Genomic DNA, 16669 nt, shown 5'->3' with positions numbered 1-16669 from the left:
TGAGTTTTCCCTTGACATATTCTCTATCATTTAACTGTTTGAAAGCCTCCATTAGTTAGATTGTGCTTTATAAATTTTTGTTGCTCTGTCTTATTGTATATGCATTGAGTATTGACCTGCATGTTTTGTTACTTAAATATTAATAAACACTGTTATGTTCCATTTGAATATCTTCTGTTTTCCTGAGCTTTGGGAAGTAGAGGTGGGAAGTCTCAGCATCTCAAAACTGAATCCATCTTTCCAGCAGCAGCTTGGCAGCTGAGGGCCAACTTAGTCTGGGTCCAGCCTACTTAGTGAATTCTGCAAGTTGGAAAGCCTTAATGAAAGGGGGTTCCCAGAGCAAACAGGCTGAAATGTTGTGGATCTAAGGACTATTTTAGTCTGTATGAACCTGAGCACAAGTCTGAAGTATCCAATGTCATTGGCCTGTCCCTGGGCCAATGCCTGCCCTCCTGATGCTGTCAAGGGTTGAGCTGACCAGCTCAATAAGCTGGTTCACCGAGTCTTTAAGGTATAGCAATGATGTGAGCTACGAATTCAGAACAACCCACCTTCAACCCCAGGTCATATCACATCCTAGCTATTAGCTTAAGTAAAGCATTTAAACTTCCTGAGTTTCAGTTTCCTCATCTATAAAATGGAGATAATAACAATAGTTGAATAATGCAAGTAAAATATATACTTAAGTGATAGGCCCCCAACTATGACAACTTTAATACAAACAGGGTATTGGCTTATGTAACTGGGAGATATGTGGCCAGGGTTGGCTTCAGGCACTGTTCAATCAAGAAAGACTCTACCTTTCTCTGCCCTAGCCTCAGTTTTTCTTTCCCCTCTGTTGGTTTGTTTCTTTTAGCAGTTTGTTGTTGTTGTTGTTATTTTGGTATGGGGGATGTGGGGATTGCACCCAGGGGCACTTAACCACTAAGCCATATCCCCAGCCCGTTTTATTTTTGTTTTGAGACGGGGCTCACTAAGTTGCTTAGGGCCTCACTAAGTTGCTAAGGCTAGTCTTGAACTTGCCATCCTCCTGCCTCAGCCTCCCAAGCCCCTGGGATTACAATTGTGTGCCATTGTGCCCAGCTTGTCAGTTTACTTCTTGAGAAGATTGTCCCACAGAATAGCAGTGATGATTGCTCCTGTTTCAGTGACAGAACCTCACAAAAAGAAGCCTATCTTTTCTGATATCTGCAAGAGAAAACAAAATCCTGATACAACTCACTGGACTATTTGAGTCTTATACCCATCCCTAAACCTCTTCCTATAGTCAGAGCAGTGTTATTTAACCACAGGAAGAGGCTGAAACCAAATACCAAGAAAAGCTGCAGAGGTCTCATCTTTGAGCCTCTGACAAGTTACCAAACTTCAAGGAAGAGATGGTTCTACTTGATGATCAAGGAACATACAAGTTCCTACCACAGAAAATATTATATTTTTCCTGTCTTTTAACTTAGATTTGAGGCATCAGGAGATATAAAGATAATATTATTGTTGTACCTAATGTGAAAGAAAGCTAAAAATGTTTGTCCCTTTTTTTAGTTTGTTCTAATTAGTTATACATGACAGTAGAATGCATTTTGACACACTGTACACATCCTTTAATCCAGCAATTTTCCTTCTTCAAATTCTCCTAAGGAAATAATCCCAAGTATTTATGTCCAAAGATATGTATCAATTGTTGAAAACAGTATAACTGGATCATCCTAAAATTCTAAGTGTCATAATAGTTTTTATAGATAAGTGAACCAGCATGCAGCCATTAAGATTATTAAAATCTTTTTCTAATATTGACTCTATTAAAGAGCACTTTGAAAAGTGCCCCCAAAACAAATATGTTCCAAAATGTGTTTAAAGTAGTTGCTTCTGGATAGAGATATGATACTTTTCTTCTTTATTTATGCTTTTCAGTATTTTTCAAATATTCTTCAATAATAATATCTTTGTTTCTCAAGAAAAAATAAAACTGAAACTTAAGAGCAGAATATTAAAAAAAAAAAACAGAAAAATCCATCTCAGACAGCTTGGAAGAAGGAAGTTATAAAGTCATGGCTGAATAAAGGTCTCTCTTTATTCTGAACCAATAAAATACAATGGTCAGCCAGGTGTGGTAGCACACACCTGCAATCCCAGCTACTCAGGAGGTAAGAGCATTGCATATTCAAGGCCAGTCTGGGCCACTTAGTGAGGCCTAGTTTCCAAATAAAAACTTTTTAAAAGGGCTGGGGATGTAGTTCAACAGTAGAGCATTTGCCTAGCATGTATGAGGCCCTGGGTTCAATACCTAATGCTGAAAAATAAAAAATAAAAAGTACAATGGTCATGAGCCCAGAAACTGACTTCACACTATGCTGTTTCAGTTTTCCTTCCCGTTTGGAAACCCTCTGCCATTCACTTCTCCATTTGAGCACTTCTACTCACCTCTAAAGATGGCAGAGCAGAGGCCCCTATCCCTTTTGTTAACAAGAACCAGAAAGGAGAAAGGACATGCTCGGGACCAGAACAAAGACTAGAGTCCAGGCCCCATTAGGTTTTTTCCTTGCTCTGAAAGGCTACCCAGACCTCACCTCCTCTCTTCAGGATTGGCAGGTAGTCTGGGCCAACCAAACCCTCCTGTGTGAGGAAAGATCCAGGGTCCCCAAATATTCATCAACAGGAACTCATCACCTGCATCTTATAAAGAAGTGGCTCAGCATGATCCAGTGTATGGAATATTCAGATCTAAAGAAGACTTTGGGGATCTCAAAGGGTTTCTCAAGTTTTCTAAAAGATGATCTCAAGGGGCTGGGGTTGTGGCTCAGTGGTAGAGTGCTTGCCTAGAATGTGTGAGGCACTGGATTCGATCCTCAGCACCACATAAAAATAAAATAAAGATATTGTATCCACTTAAAACTAAAAGATAAATATTTTAAAAAATTTTTTTTAAAAAGGATGATCTCAATGTCAATTGGAATGGTAGCATTAGACTCTACTCAGGAGATTTTCACATTCAGGGGAAATTTGTTTTTTTCTTAATTGGATAAAGCAAAACTTCATGAACCCAGTGTTATGTGAAAATTAGAAAAACACCAGTGTTATGTAAAAATTAGAAAAACAAACTATGCCTCCTAGAATAGATAATAGAAATAAAGAGAAAGCACTAATGGAGAAACAGAAGACTAGTGAAAGATTACTCTGAGCCTTGAAGAAGTACAGATAATTATTAATGTTAATATTGTTATCAATATCATCTATTGAGAATCTACAAGGCCCAAAACAGGCCCTCTCTGTACACTCTCTCTAAACCTCAAACAAGCCCCCATTAAATAGGTGTTATCTCTGCTTCCCAGGAGAAGAAACCAAGATTCAGAAAGGTCAAGAAGAATCTTGCCTAAATGAGGTAACCAACCATACCATTCAAAGCTGTAAGGAAACCTTACAGCTCCAAGAAAACCAGGACAGCAATGCCAAGCTGCATAGCTGATGGTTAGAGAAGCCTAGATCCCAACCAGGGTTTGTCTGGCTCCATGTCTCACTCTCTTGCCACAATGCCAGAGGGAATACCAACAAATGGGCAAAATAAATTTATAAATACATACAAAGAACTGAAGAAAGGAATAACAGGAGAGAAAGAGGGAGGTAGAAAGAAAGAAAAAAGAACAAATGAATGAGCAAGAAAAAGGAAGGAACTAAGAGCAAGGGAGGAAAGAAAGAAGGGTAGAAGGAAGTTGTAAATGTACTACGAAGAGAAAAATTTTCCTATGAAGCCAAGGCATGATACTTAAAACAATTTAACTGAAACTTCAGTTTTTAATTTCTATTTTCACAAAGTTCTAAAAACATGTCTGTTGTAAGTGGTGTACTGACAGATGAAGAGAGTAGGAGAGGACTTGGGGCTCCCTGAACCCCTCTGGAGTCTACACATTCAGCCTTTGCAAAACTCTCAGTGTGCTGTGTTTAAAGAGAACAGCAATGCTCTCAGTTTGCTCTGTGTCTAAAGAGAACAGCAGTGCTCTCAGTGTGCTCTGTATTTAAAGAAAACAGCAATGTGTTGCCACCCAGAAAGCCAGAGAATGTCCCAGGACCCCCAAAGTGCACTGTGTGAAGAAGTATCTGTCTCCCCAAGCAGTGCCAGCCAACGCTCCCGGGCCCTCCTGAGGCTGGGTTTGGGATGGGGCTCCTTTTACACCAGCAATCCCCTTAGACTAGAGCTACCCCCACAGTATCTGGGATCCATGTTAGTTAGCCCTGAGAGGTTTCCCATTCCTTTCTTGTCTCAAGTGATACTTAAAACAATTTAACTAAAACTTCAGTTTTTATTCCTGGACATGACATTCTCATTTGGTTTCAGGTTGTTGACCAGAGTAGGCTTCCCCTCCATGATCAAAGCTGCCGCCCCAGCCCTTGCTAACAACAAAAGCTTATTTATTTTGTTCAATGAGCCAACTTGAACTTTCCCCCAAAGAATTTTTTGAAAGTTTAAAATATCAAACATTAGGCATGTAGGACTTTGCCACCCACACTTATGGCCCAAAGGAGGGAGATTGCCACGGCAACACCTCTGGTAAGGAGGATGGAATCAGCCTGAAGGGTGAAGAAAATACCACAATGGGACACAGGTCGCCCAGCTAGCCAGCAGGCCCCTTATGATGCTAGGAGTGTTTGCTTAAGTCTTAGGAATTAAGTCATAATTGAAAGAAAAAAAATGTCCAACGGCAAACAAACATATTAAGAAGTGGAGGTGGGGTCAGAATGTAGGTAGAGGAATTTTGAAAGTCAATAGTGAATGGATGTGACTCTGTCTTCTTACAAAAGCTTTTGTGCAGAGAGACCAGTCCCCATCCATCAGCAGAGGGGCACAGCCAACGGGAGAGAAAGAACCCAACAGGAAGGTCACTAGAGTACATTTGGTGTCAAATGACCCTCACTGGTAGCATGTACCAAGACCCCACCTGTTCATTCTCTGTGACCCAGTCATCCCTTAGTATTCCTTAACAACCTGCCCATAGAAAATCCTCTTCACTCCAAAAAAGGGATGTGGTAACAAAGAAATCAAGTGCAAGATTATTGTTATGTCTGTAGAACTAAAAATAGAAAGGAAAAATTTAATTCTAACAGTAGGAGAGGCATTAAACCATGATGCAACACCATAATGAAAGATGTTGTAGACCATAAAATCAATGGTTAAGAAATCTTCACAATACATGGAGAAAGTTTCATTCTTTTTACATAAAAGATAAAAATCATCATTGCAAATACAACATGATCTAAATTATAGTGAAAACAGAAGAGAAACTGGAAGGAAATGTGTCAAACAACTAGTAGTTTTTGTCTTTTTGTCTTGAGATTGAAATGAATTTATTTTCTTCTTCCTTAAGTTTCTAAAAAGGGCATGTAATTTTTTATGTTTACAATAACAATAATCTTTTCTTTATTTTTTTTAATGTCAACTGTTTATTTAAAAACAGTTTCCCAAAAATATTTAAACAATTTACTTATAAATCACAAAGATGAAAAGTAGAAAAGTTAAGTAAAAGATATGAACAGGTAAGTCCTAAAAAGGGCAGTAGAAAAACTAAATATCCACAAATACTGAATGGATAGACTGTGACCTATTCACACAATAGAATGTTAAACAATGAATATAAACCAATCATAGTTACATATATTCCAGTATAGGTGAACTTCACAGTGGAAAGAGTTAAACAACTTGCAGAAGAGCCTGCAACTTACAGTTAGCCTGTACATTAAATATATATAATCTTAAAACATTGCTTAGAGAGCTGTGACAGAGCTGATAACTCACCAGAGCAACTGGGAATGGCCAAACCAGTTGTTTATGGCCAGTATCTATCATTATGGTAGATATTTTGAAAGTGACCCTTACCATTCTCATGCAACAGAACCGTAAAAAAAATGCATGTGTATGATAAACACCAAATTTAGGATGGCAGTTACCTCTAGGGAGGAAGAGGTCACAACCACATAAGTAATATTTTATTTTTTAACTAAGATGCTAAAGCACTTGAGCACTTAACAGTAATCTTTTCAAAAGACCCAACATGTGTTGTCCCACCTCGTGCCTATTCCCAACTCTTGCCTGCACATAGAGGCTATAAAAGCTCAAACTGTCACCTTTTCAGCAGCTTTGGCAGATATCAGAAGCCACACAACACAATACTATCCAAGCAAATGGATATGAAGTCCGAGCCCTGCCCTTTCCCCCTCCTCCTGTCTAGGAGGCAGACATAGACTTGGGTTGCATCTGGGAATGAGCTGTAAAGGCCAAGAGGATGACAGAGATGCTGACCATAAAGCTGTCAAGGATCTGCCCCAATCTTAGCAGCTGGCAGTTGTTAAGAGTTTGATGAAAAGAGGAAACTGCATGAAGGAAGGCCAAGGGTAAAGGTTCTCAACCATTTGTTCCATGTAGGGAGATTTTGGAAATACCAATGCCCAGGTTTTGACTCTCCAGATTCTGATTTAATTGCTCTGGGATGTGGCCTGAGCATTAGGATTTTTTTCTTTTTAAAGTTTCTTAAGTGATTCAGCTAGAGTTGAAACCAAGTTCTAGGGGCACACAGAGAGCAACTAATGTACTCACTATCCAGTGATTCAGATTTCTTATTATGCACAACCAAGAAATACTACTGTCACTGAATTTTATCTTACTAGAAGTTTAATGTATCCCTAACTGATGTAATTATACTGTTTCTAAAGGCTGGCCCAAGAATATACATACATAAAAAATGGTGAATTTCCACAGCACATAGTAGGCATGTATATGTCTATTTCTCAGAGTGGAGAAACATTTCCCCCTTTGAGATCACACCTGGTCAAAGACCAAGTTTATGAACTATGTAAAATTCAATTTCTTTGCCAAAACAGAATTATGCCCAAAATAATTCCATACCCTTTTGTTCCTTCTGTGGTTCCACTGATATTGCCCTGTAGTGGCAGAGACCATGAACTATTACAAAACTTCCACACTGCACCTTGACCCAGATCTCAGGCTCCTCCCCTTCATGTTAACACTTTGCTATAGCTCAGAACTCTAATCTCCCTGCTCAGAGTGCAGCCCATCAACCAGCACTTTGGTACTACCTGGGAGTTTGTTAGAAATGCAGAACCCTGATGCTCATTCCAGATAAGTTCAATCAGAATCTGCATTTTACCAAGATTTTTAGACAATCTGCATGCTCATTAAAAGCTGAGAAGCTCTGCTATAAGACATAACAAGAACTAACTGTGTTTAAAGAAGTAAATGCTCTAACACATTCCCTTTTTGGTCCTCTTCTGCTGTTGGCCAAAAAATAAAAAAAAATGGTGAGGGAAGGGAGAAGGAAAGGGCAAGAGGAAGGCTGGTTGCTCACGAGGGCTGTGGCGCAGTATGTCCACCTGATTGCCTTATGCAATCAGCAGGCTTTATCTCCTCTCTCCAGACAAGGGCCGGGACCTGGAGCACCCACCCCGAGTCTCAGCCCTTTCCCCATGGGCATCACTATTCCAACCAGCACAAACACCTACAAAACTAAAAGTCAAATATAGCCTTCCCATAAAAAGAAAGCAAGGGAAATCATTGTCAGCAAATCTGCCCTACTATGTGCCCCCCCCAAAAAAAAATTGCTAAAGGAAGTTCTTCAAACTAAAGGGAAATAATAATTCAGGAAGAAATAAAGAGCATCAGAAACAGTTTCACCTAGAAACTGTTTTACAAAAAAAAAAAAAAATTCTAAGGAAGTTCTTCAAACTAAAGGGAAATAATAAATCAGGAAGAAATAAAGAGCATCAGAAACAGACCTTGTTTTAACAGTACCCTAGCTATCATCATGTAGAATGCTAGCCTGAGAATTGGAGGCTATCAGGTGCTGGACCTCACTTCCCCCATCACACAAGTTCTGAGCCTGTCAGCATTCCCACACTGCCTCATGTATAGAAGTGTATATGGTCATCCCTCCCTATCCACAGGCTCCACATGCAGGGGTTTAACCAACTACTAATCAAAAATACTCAAGAAAAAAAATAACATGTATTTAAAATGTACAGATTTTTTTCTTATCATCATTCCCTAATAATAAAGTACAACAATGATTTACAAAGCATTTACATTGTATTAAGTATTATAAGTAATCTAGAGGTAAGTATACAGGAGGATGTATATCAGTAGCATGCAAGTTGTACACCATTTTACAACTTGAGCATCCAGTTTGGTAGCTACAGGTATTCCCAGAGCCACCTCCCTTGAGGATACTAAGGGGTGATTATATCTGCTTATGTACAAAGAGGAAGCATGGTATAACTAAGTAAGAACTAAGCCATAGGTAAATCTTGGCAGCCTCTAAACCCAATACAATAAATCTATAGAATCTTACATAATACTTTTGAAAATATTACTTTGCATATATTTTATGTAGAATTGGAAACTTCTAGATGAAAATTTCCTCCCAACCCTGTATCTCAAAGGCATCTTTTAGTAACTCTCCAGATATTAAGTGAAACCAGTACCAAGAACAAAGAAGTAGTCAATGGTCATTCCCTGGTCATTATCTCATAGTAGGAGGTAATACCACCTCATTCTTTTTAAATTATTGCAATTCATATTCCTCATCAACCTATCAATTTATTAGACATTTGCTTTTATGTTATGATCTCCCATTTCATTAATATTTTGTGTGCTAATGTGTGTCTCTTTGTTTCATGTTTATGGAAGCACTGAATGTCAGTAAGAATAAAATTAATTCCATTATCCTTATTTCTCAGAATGTGCTAAGGAATAAGAGTACTGGACTTCCAGAAGAATAATAACAAAAAATTAAAAATGTAACATTATGCCTAGTACACTGAGCTGATCGAAAACCTTTGTTAAACTTTTCCACAGTAGGGTGGTAATGGGAACATTTTGTGTAAATATGAGAGAGATAATACTTTAAAGGGAATGAAACTAACTCTAATGTTTGCTTTTAATCACCTAGAAACTGTTTTACAAAAGGATTGCAAAGTATTAATTAGTCATCATTGAATTTCAACTTTTCCCTCCCTTTAGGCATATTTTCCTCCATATGTGGAAGCAGGAGGCTTTCAGAAGCAGCACATCTTAGGTGATCTTAGGCCAGATCACTAAGGGGTTTATTGTGGTCTCTGTTGTGCAGTTTTACCCCAGAGCAGCTAGTGAAGAATATATGGTTTACAGAAGGAGGGAGCGGGCAAGAATATAAAGATACCCCTGTGAAACCCTGTAGCCTGCTACAGGGTATCTCTATATTCTTCTCTGCCCTGTATGAGTACTTCTTTATTGCTTAAGTCCATTTCAATTAGGATTCATGACTACTTATAGCCAATGAACCCTAACCAAGCATGGACACCCAGGCCAGGGCTTCATTGCATATCATGGGCAGGAGGGTATGGCTCCCACAGAAACATCGGCTGTGTCAAGTGTGTTTCGTGGACTTGGAAAGCTTAAGGGAGGAAGAATGTCTTAAAAAGCCCCATTTCAAAGGAAGAAAAGTGAAAAAGAACACACTTACTTCAAGGATAAGCAGGGGAAATTCTGGATGTGATGGGATGACCATTGTTGTAACTGTCCTCTAGTGTGTTTTAGACATACTCATACTCAGACTCATATATGAGTTCAAGGGAAAGTCCACTGCAAAAAGAAGTGAAAAAAATATTAATAATTGCTTCACTAAAATCTCTACTGCATATTAAAAGGTGCCAGTGCTGTGACCTGGCCATTTCAGGAGTGTCAGTAAAGACACAAAAATGTCCTTTTTTTTTTTTTTTTTAAGCAAGGGACAATGAGCAGTCAAATCATAAATGCCAAGGACTCAGGCATAAAGGAATGACACAATTAGTTAGCAATATCTGACATAGAAGTGGCTGGGGACCAGAAGTATACATGCCACATGCACATCCTGAATCTCTTCCTAGAGAGACCTTGATCAACCATTCCTGAAACAGAGGACACATTCTCTCCAACACCCATGTTACACATTCAAAAACCTTTTTTCTCTATTCTCAAGTAAAGATACACTTACAAAAGTGCACTATCTCTAACCAATCCAGTCATTGTTGAACAATCCACCAAACGTAGGAGCTGTTCTTGTCACATTTGTTGTCTCTTGTGCTTCAGGATACTTGACAATCCTCAACTACTGCTGCTTCTTGAAGAGCAACAGCACTCCACCTAGTGAATCTTACTTCAGAATTTTAGTGCTATTGTTAATTTTTAGCATTATTCTTGTCTCTCTGCTTCATCCTAAAGATTGTAACCATGAGTAGCTTTGACATGCTTCAAAACTTTTGTTCTTCCAGGGAGGTTTTGAAGAGGGTCCAACTTCAGGCTGTCCTTCTGAAACAAGGCCATGGAGAATTCTTTGAATTTATTTCACGGATATTTCTTGAGTGCCTACTCTGTGCCAGATGCCACAGCAAGTACAAAGAAGAATGAGGAAGAAAGGGGAAGTATCATTTGTTGAGATTCTGACTGCTATACAGTATGCCAGTACCTCGCTGGGGACTTAGAAGTGTTCAGCTCATTCCATTCCCATAACACCTCTCAGAGCATCATTATCATGATAGCAGCTGAGGAAACTGAGGTTCAGGGAGGTTACGTGACTTGCCCAGTCACTCATCTAGTGATTAATGGAAATGAGAGTTGAATCATGCTTGTCTGGCTCAAAGTCCATGATGTTTTAATTCACCATAATGGAACCAAATAAAAAGTATGTTTTGCAGGAAAGTGGGGGTAAGAAGTCCTGGGAAATTTGGGGTCTAGGCACTTCCTAGGAAGCAACAGGAAAATGAGCCAGTTACCAACTTCCCTTAGCCTTAGTGGCCCAATCAACATGGGCTAATATCTAGGCCCAAGATTTTCCTAAGGATTGAAGATGATGTGTGTAAACTTCCTCCCAGAAACTAAGTAGTCTATGAAGAATGAATGTTGCTATTCAGAGCTATAAATTACCATTTCTCAAAAGAAACAGCAGCCATTTTCCTACACATCAAATCTTGGGTGTAAAATCTAGGATCTAAGCTAACAAGATTTTGCTAGATGGCTTTAAGAAAGTATGTGGTTGTCTCAAAAATCTCAGGAAAATCAGCAAGAAAATTTCAAATCAGAGGCAAGTTCAGAGATGTGCTTTCCTCTTCCCAAGCCCTTATTCAGCTGTGCTACTGGCCAGGAATGACAAGAGGACTTGCCTTTGTTTGAGAATGTTAGTGAATTTGCATAAAAAGTGATAAACAACATAACCACTGGATCTGGCCCCCTGGAATAGCCATGGTATCTGCAGCCAGTGGAAGGCCATTATCTAAAGTGCCTGGAATCCCACCGCAAATCTTTACAGAATGGCACAAACTCACATTGGATCAGGCTTTTGTTGGCCTCTGGGGAATGCTGACTTTGTTTGTTAATGCCACAACAAATGTGTTTCTGAATAAGGGATTTGACAGGACACCTGTCTCTGCATTGAAACCTGATTAAAAGCGAGGCCAACCCTTTCTATTCTCTCAGGAGTCTTCACAGTTTCTAAGCTGTTTAGTCCTTTGTGATTCAGTAATTTCTATGGCAGGAAGACTCCATCCTTCTTCTAGTGATAATCTACACAGCACACATGAATATTCAAGTTCTCACACTGAGCAACAGTCTACCTCCCAAATGGAAAGAAGGACAGTTGCCTAAGAAAGAAGGACTCCATAGGAAGTGCAGAAACAGCCCCATGATGCCCAACCCACCCACAAATAAAAGACTTTGGGGGGCATCCTAGGCTGGCAGCAATTCCAGAACTTTTTCATGAAAAGACCCCTTAAAAATGAGAATAGTGGAGGGCTGGGGATGTGGCTCAAGCGGTAACGCACTCGCCTGGCATACGCAGGATCGCTGGGTTCGATCCTCAGCATCACATAAAAATAAAATAAAGATGTTGTGTCCACTGAAAACTGAAAAATAAATATTAAAAAATTCTCTCTCTCTCTCTTCTCTCTCTCTCTTTAAAAAAAAATGAGAATAGTGGAAATGGTTGACAACCACTAACTTCCAACAATTTTAAGCGCTGAAGTTGTTACATGCTGCAAAACTAAGGCAACATGGAGACCCCCTCTTAAACCTAGATACTTGAAATCATGCCAGAAAGATATCAGACACATCACTCGGAGTAACAGGAATGCGTTTATCAGAAGGGATAGAAAAGAAGAATAGGGATGCTCTCAAAGGAAAAAGTGGGCTCTCTCAGGAAAGAGAGGGACAGCCCACCCCTCCAGTTTTATTGTGGGTCTCAGGGAAATTTTCATAGAGTCCTATCCAATTCTACCTCTTGACTTTTGATTGACAACAGGATGTCATCAGATTCTCAAGTCCCCACTGCACATGACAACTCTAGGTCATTTTAGCTATTTTGACTGGTTCCAATTAGAATAGATTTTGTGGTAGAAGAAATTATCCTTTCTACCCAAGTTCTGGAATATCATCTGTGTAAAGGTCACAAGAATCTTCTCCCTCAGCGTAACTCATGTTCTTTTTTTACAAGCATTTGAGCCCGAATTTCTTCTGTAGATAACAGGTAGTTTACTAAGGAATGTAATATACCCTGTTGACTTAGGCCAGGCAGGGCTACAGGTACACTGCTTTTTAAAAGAGAAAGTCTGTGGGGGTTCAGCACAATGGGCCCAGTTTATAGAGTTATTTCCTTAACCTCAGGTTCCCACTGCTTGTATCTGTTCCTTATCAAAGTTACAGTGCATGAATATAGTTCCACACTAATAATGACACAGATAACTCAGCCTGTGTTCTCAAGAGGCCTACAGGTCGCAGATCTCAGTGGACAATGCTAATTATGAATTCCCTGTGCATGTTACCTTGTGTTTTGGGGGTTTTTTTGGCAATCTTTAAAGGTATTTTACCAGTTAAAACTTTTGTCCTCACAGTGGCTAAAATAAAAATCAATACCCCAGGAAGATATACCTTGGTTTTCTTACCAGCAGCCTATCCCAGGGAGCCTCCCTGAATGCCAGCTAGCTGAATTTGGCCACCCAAATAAGATGGAAAATTGAATAGTGAACTTTATGCAATTTGATCAAATTGGGGAGAAGCAACTAGATTGCTCTGACAAGTGACTGTATGTGATTTCCCCCCCAACCCCAATCAGCTTCCTTTTTCAACAGAAAGAATATGTTCCTAATTCGTGGAGGGGAAGGGTACAAATTCAGTCTGTTTCACTTTCTAGAGGGCTTCTGGGGGAACCCTATGGCAGCACCACTCCCTACTGACTTGAGAAACATGGAAAGGAGAAAGGCTTAGCAGGATGGCATCCTGGGTTGCTGATCCCAGGGTGTGGTCCCTAAAATGGTGCTAAAATGCTAATTTAGGGCAACACACATTTTTGACAGAATAAATTCAGGGACCTGGCTACCAAAGGCCCAAAACCATGTGTGTGGGCCCATGTGTCAAATTTCACTCCTCCACATCAGGTTCACCATGCTGCCTCAGGCCTACAACATCCAATGGTACCAGTTCTCCATTACCCCATGGTCCTCCACTGCTAGCACCCAGGGCAATCTCCCAACCCCTCCCAGGCTCCATGCCACAGAGGACCAGCAGTCCTTAGAGAGTGGTCTCACCTATATTCTCTGAGCAGTGATATAACCTGCATTACATGTGAAAGCCAAGTGTCCCTATATCTACTGAGCTGTGAGTCATGGGTAAGGCCTGTTTTCTCCTAGAGTGTCTCAGATATAAACATGACTACCACCTGTGGCCTCTGCTTTCATCTGTTCTGTGCTCTGGGACCTGCTGCCCCTGATGGCCTCACTAGATATACTTCATCCACCTCCTCTCTAGGATCCAGACTACCATTATCTGGCTCCCATCAGGCCACCTTCAAGCCATCATCTACATCACTATGGATCTGCCACACAGCCCCTGCCACTGACCTCAGTAGCTTCTTTCTGTCTCCCCAGAATGGGACTGCTTCCCCTTCTGAGACCCAGTTCTGTCATAGAACCACATGGATCCTAATGATACAGCTGTGAACTCCATAATTCCTAAAGGGCTTTTTCAAAAATCATTTGTTTCTGCTATACATTAACCACAAAAGAACTAATTCTAAAGCAAAAAGGAAAAAAAAAGACAATTATGTGAAAACGGCTCAGAACCATGAAATAGATGCTGATTATAAATACAGGCTTCAGGCATTATGAAATGAGGCAGCTCTAAACTTTCAAAGAACAAAGAAAAAGCAAGAGACTTTTTTTAAATATCAAAAGGACTTTCAGGTTATAATTAGTAAATTGACTAACCTTTTTAAAAGTAGAAGTGAATTTCTAAAGCCTACAGCATTCATGGAGTTATAGAGTTCTGTAAGTCTAGGGGACCCTCTTTGCCAACCTCTTCACCTCATAGAGGTGAAAACAAAAGTTTCCCTGACTTTCCCAAGGTCATAAGACATGATCATAAAACTGATGAACTTCCTCAGGTCCTTTCCTCTCACTCAACAGTGGGAACTGCTTTCCCATGTGGCGGCAATCCTCAGATTATTTGGATAAATATACAGCAGTGGTGTTTGTGGAGGTGGTGGTAATGCTCGTTACTACGATTTAGACTAGATTTGTCCCCCAAGGGTCTATGGTCCTCAATGTGGCAGTGTCAAGGTAATGGACCTTTAAAGGGTGGGGTCTCATAGAAGGTGGTGATGAAGGTAGCAATGCTGATGGTGGTGGTGGTGGTAATGAAGGTGGTAGAGGTGGAGGTGGAGCAGTAGTGGTGCTGGTTGTAGAAGTGGTAATGGTGTGGTAGAGGTGATAATGATAGAGGTGGAGATGATAATGCTGTTGACGGTAGAAGTGGCATTGGCAATAGTAAAAGCAGCAGAGATAATGGAGATAGTGACATGTGCATGTACTTGGAAGTTGAGGAGTAGGTGGTTAGTTCAAAGACAGCTTAAGAACATAGCAGCCAAAATTAAAGTTTCAGTTAGGACTGAATATAGTCTAAGAAATTGTTGGAATGAACAAAGGGACACAGCAGGTAGAGAAAAAATTAATTAGAGCTATAAATAAAATGGAAAGGTACACAACTAAGGAAACAATAGCATCAGAAGGATTTTTCAGTGTAGAATTCCATGTATGTTTGATAGTTCCAGGCCAGAGAAAAGCCCCTATAGTGAGGCTCCTTGAATGCAGGTACAGGTTGAAAAACCCATCAGGGCTTGTTTTTGGTTTTTGTGAGTCTATTATGTGGTGCTGGGGATTGAACCTAGAGCCTCATGTACACTGGGCAAGTGCTATCCTGCAGCCCTGACATATGTTGGTTGCTTTATCTGTGCAATGACCTCAGCTAAGCCTTGGCAACACAAGGTGAACAGGAAAACCACACTGTCTGTTCTGTTCCCTATCTTTAAAGGTTTGGGAGTTGTGTTTTGTTTCGTTAATTGCAGAAGAGTTGCCTGGCTGAATAAGACAGTTTGCCACATCCTTCCCATCCTGCCCAATCGAAGGTGGTGATGTAGGCTGGTAAAACCCAGCATCTCTTGCTGTGAAATCCACGTGTCATTAAAAAGCACTCATGTAGCTTTGTGGCCTACAGTGCCACCACGTGGAAGGCACCTATCGGCTGGTCCTGCACAAAATAAAACTGAAGTTGTAAAAGCTTTTCAGCTAAACTATCACCTTTGTCAGAGGACCAAAGCACTTCCTTTACATGGTTATTGTGCTCATTTAATGCAAAGAAAGGGCTGCTGAATCTGAAGGCTGAACAAATCCCAATGTTATGGTTTATATCTGAGGTGTCCCCCAAAAGCTCATGTGTGAGACAATGCAAGAAGGTTCAGAGACGGAATGATTAGATTATGAGAGCTACAATTTAATCAATGGATTAATCCACTGATGGATTAGCTGGGTGGTAACTAACTGTAGGCAGGTGTGGTGTGACTGGAGAAAGTAAATCATTGGAGGTGTGCCTTTGGGGCTCATATTTTGTACCTATTCAGTAGAGCTATCAATCGCCCCTGCACATGCTTGCTCTCACGAGCTTGCGCGCGCTCGCGCTCTCGCTCTCTCTCTCTCTCTCTCTCTCCCCCCGCCCCTTCCCCTTTACCTTGTCCTCAGCTGCTTTCTTCTACCACACCCTCCCACCATGATGCTCTCTCTACCTCAGAGCTATGGAGTCAGCTGACCATGAACTGAACCTCTGAAACCATGAGCCAAAATAAACTTTTGCTCTAAGTTGTTCTTGTCAGGTATTTTAGTCAGAGTGATGCAAAGCTGACTAAAACATGTAGTGTTAATTTATCAGGTATATGTCTGCCAGGATGTAGAAGCAGGAACCATTGTGCACTGTTGGTGAGAATGCAAAACTGTACAGCCACTATGGAAAAAATAAGGTTTCCTTAGAAAACAAAAAAATAGAATTGCCATATGATCCATCAGTTCCAATTCTGGTTATATACCTCAAATAATTAAAAATAGAATATCAAAGAGATATTCACATACCTATGTTTATAGCAGCCTATTCACAATAGCCAAGACTTGAAAGCAACCCAAGCATCATGACAGATAAATGGATGAAGAAAATATGACATACTCATACAAAGGAATATTACTCAGCCTTAACAAGGAAGGGAATTCTGACACATACTACAACAAGCATGAACCTTGAGAATGTTATGTTAAATCTTAAACCGGTCACACAAAGACATTTAGA

Source organism: Callospermophilus lateralis, chromosome 10 (genome assembly GCF_048772815.1).
Source record: "Callospermophilus lateralis isolate mCalLat2 chromosome 10, mCalLat2.hap1, whole genome shotgun sequence".
NCBI lineage: Eukaryota > Metazoa > Chordata > Mammalia > Rodentia > Sciuridae > Callospermophilus > Callospermophilus lateralis.
Note: the sequence above shows the minus strand (reverse complement) of the source record.